Genomic DNA, 3,973 nt, shown 5'->3' with positions numbered 1-3,973 from the left:
CAGTTTTATAGAATTAAGCGGAATTGTACGAGAGAACAAGATTGTGAGGAACAGATTCAAGTTTATACTGAGAAATTTTTAAGCAAAGGTTACCCTAATAAACTATTATCACAGGCAGCAGAGAAAACTAAAGATTTGTCAATGGATGACTTGTTAAAATACAATAATAAAGATCGGGGAAAGAAAAACTGTGTGCCTTTTGTAACCACCTATAATGGACACGAGAATAAAATCAGGAGTTCTTTACAGAAACACTGGCATATTTTGCTCATGGACCCAGTCCTGAAAGAGATCCTCCCCTCAAGGCCTGAGATATTTTATAAGAAAAGTAAAAACCAATAAGACATTTTAGCACCGAGTATGATTAACAGTGGGACATCCAACATTAACAAAATCCTCCCCAAGTGTCTAGGTTGCTACAAGTGTGGACATTGCAATGTCTGCAAATATATCCATCCACGAAGGAAAACATTTCACAACTTTGATGGTTCAAAGGAATTTAAAATTAAGAACTATATGAACTGCAATACCATCACCACCATTTACCTTTTGGAGTGCAAATGTGGTTTAAAATATGTGGGGAAAACTAAGAGACCGTTAAAGTTGAGAATTCAAGAACATGTCCATAATATCAAGAATAAGGTCGAGGGACATGCGGTGTCTAAACATTTTTCTGTCTATCATGACTCCAATCCGGAGGACCTAACTTTTAAAGCAATAGAGCATGTTAAATTAGGAGAGAGAGGGGGTGATCTAGGGAGCAAATTATCAAGAAGAGAAACGTTCTAGATCTTTGAGTTAAATACCATGGCTCCACAAGGATTTAATGAGAGTTACGAGATTGCCCCATTCTTCTAAGAGACAAGGTGGTAGTTGTGTATGTTAAAAGGAACCTACAACCAAACCATTGTATATATGCCCAATTTTGTCCAATCTTGGAAACTAAGCATGTATGGGCCTGGCCAGTAGTGGGATGGGAGACCTCCTGGGAATACCAGGTGTTGTAGTGTTCCTACATACTTACAACAGGGTGCGAGATAGCCACTGGGTCTCTGAATGGCTTTAACTCTCTACCTTTGTTCCATGGCTACTCATGAATTTTATCAACCAACCCCCTCCTCTGTTTCTAAATAATTAATTTATTTATTTATAAATAATTCATTTTTAAAGATAATTTTTCAAAGATTTTTATGAAGACTCTTGCTTGCCTACTACTATATTTATTAGCCAGTGCTTTCTTAAGTTTTATGTTTTTATATATATTTTTTCAAATTATTAAGTTATTACTATTTATTTTTCTTAACCAGCCAGTGAGTTATGCCTCGTCGTCAATTTCATCATATTTTATATCATATCTTTTAGTAATACTTCATCTTTTAATTTGCCATTTGGAATTCGATGTTGTGTTTTTAAAAAAATTATGCTGCTATATCTCGGCTTATTGATCTATAACGTCACCATCATTTTATGCTTATCCAAGTGGTGTGTCTATTAATGTTAACACTTTGGGCGAAATTACCCTGTCTAAAAATGGCGTTCTTTATTTTCCAAAAAAAAATTTTTCTGCTTCCACAGACGTATGGCAGTGCCTATTCCTGGAATATGATAGGAGCAAGAAGCGCTAAACCTGAGTGGGAGGTCGATGACGTCGTCTATGGGTGGATGCTTGCGAGATGATGAACATTGGAATCAGGGCGGAAGTCACGTGGACACCCGCGATACCATCCCCGGACACTGAAGGACGGATGCCACGTGGAGCCAGAAGTGAGGGCGGAAGTCACAGATGTTACGGAGACGCAGATCCTATTTCACCTTATTTGTTCACTACAGTCTGAACTATTCAGTTTTATTTTTATTTACTGTTGTTGGTTGGCGCCATAGTCATCACATTTATTCTAAGATAATTCACAGTTAAGTAATTTTCTTACTGAGTTCATATGCGGGTGCAACAATGACATTAGGAAACTTTATAAACAAGATCTCATAAGGGGAAATGTTCAACTCTCCTCTAGGGGTGACTCTGATTGAGTGCAAGACCAGGGGTAAAGCCTCCGGCCATTGTAAACCAGTCTCTTTGAACATTTTGGCTAGTCTATTCTTAATAGTCCAATTACAATGATCCACTTTAGCACTCGACTGAGGATGATAAACTGTGTGTAACTGTTGTTTTATTCCAAGTAGTCGACACATTTTCTTAAACACTATTCCTGTAAAATGTGTGCCCTGATCAGATGAAATCATATAAGGTATACCATACCTACAGACAAATTCCAGTGTCAGTTTCTTTGCCATAATTGATGCAGTCACAGTAGCTACTGCATATCCTTCAACCCAGCGTGAGAATACACATGCACATACTAATATATATTGAAGCATCCTAACCTTTGGAAGCTGAATGAAATAAATCTGTATGATTTGGAAAGGACCAGTTGTCTGGGGAATATGTGAAGGTATTGTTTTGACTGGTCTCCCCGCATTCTTCTGCAAACAGATAATACAAGAAACACAGTATTTGGCTGCAACTAATGCCAGGTGCATAACAATAGGTCTGGATCAGACTGATCATGGCCATCTTACCTACATGGGTCAGGCATGGGACATCTGTGCCAATGCCGGCAAAAGTGATTTTGGGGCAATGGGCTTACCTTCACAGCTGCACCATAGGTCTTCATGGTCTTGCATGCACTTTCCATTTTCCCACTTAGTCCTTTCCTGTAAATCACAAACCTCTTGCATATAGATTAGAGTTTGTTCACTTGGTATACACATGTCAATATCTGAACAAACATTTTCTTTTACAATTTATTTTTGTGCTGCTGCTCTGTGATTGCCTTTAGTAATCTCATCATGCCCTGTCATGTGTGTTTGGCATATAATGACTGCAATCTGTGAAGGCAATTGTATTGCATCAAGCAACTCCTTTACTTCTTCTACGTGAGCAATTGAGTTGCCCATTGCCATGAGAAAATCTCTTTGTTTCCATAATTCACCAAAATCATACACGAAGCCAAATGCATATCTGCTGTCTGTGCATATATTTACGCTATTTGCTTCTGCCAATTGACATGCTTTGGTCAATGCTTCCAATTCTGCTAATTATTTTGAGTGAGGAGGTGCAAGTGGATCAGAAAAAATGGTTTGTGTCATCTACCACAGCATACCCCGATTCGGTTGCTCCTTTTTCTGTCTGTCCATGATAACTTCCATCAACATAATAAACTAAATCAGGATTTTGAATTGGAGTTTCTTGCAAATCCACTCATGGGGTAGACTGCTCATCTACATGTTTTAAACAATCATGCAATATTTCTGGATTAACTCCCTATTCCCTTCTCTAAAACTCATCAGTTACATTAACCAGTATCAGAGTGGCAGGATTCAAACATTACACTTAACCAGTGAAATATTGGTAGGCATAGTGAGAGCTAGCTCCCACTTGGTGAGTGGTGCAGTGGTGACATGCCTAGTTTTCTCACAGGTAAGTAAAGCTGCAACAACATGAGGGACATGAACTTTAAAGAGACCCCAAAACAATGTCAGCTGACTTGACTACCAAGAGAGCAGCTGCTGCTATTGCTCTTAAACAAACTGATAATCCTTTTGCCATGGGATCTAGCTGGGAACTGTAGTACACAACTGGCCTTTGCTTGTTGTCATGTGGCTGCATAAGTACTCCTGTTGCATGCCTCATGTATCCATGACAGAATAATGAAAAATATTGTTTGTAATTAGGCAGACCTAAAGCTGGTGCAGCTATGAGATCATCCTTCAATTGCTGAAATGACAATTTGATGTGCTCAGTGTATGGTAGAGGTTCAGGGACTGAGGCTTTGATCAGGTCATACCAAGGTGCAGTCAATTGTGAATATTTAAGAATAAAATTTCTGCAATAACCTACCATTTCCAGGAAACCACTTAACTTCCTCTAATTAATGGGTAACCTTATCTCTTGAATTGCTGCAATCCTATCTGG

General features: G+C 38.6%; 1 pseudogene; it reads left to right on the top strand.

Moving 5' to 3' along the window:
- The first annotated feature begins 891 nt into the window (after positions 1-891).
- On the top strand, positions 892-1,010 carry LOC148500824 (5S ribosomal RNA; annotated as a pseudogene).
- The last annotated feature ends 2,963 nt before the right edge of the window (positions 1,011-3,973 follow it).

This window comes from Taudactylus pleione, unplaced genomic scaffold (assembly GCF_031769625.1).
Source record: "Taudactylus pleione unplaced genomic scaffold, aTauple2 ptg000546l, whole genome shotgun sequence".
In the NCBI taxonomy this organism is placed as follows: domain Eukaryota; kingdom Metazoa; phylum Chordata; class Amphibia; order Anura; family Myobatrachidae; genus Taudactylus; species Taudactylus pleione.
This window is presented reverse-complemented; position numbering and strand designations above follow the sequence as displayed.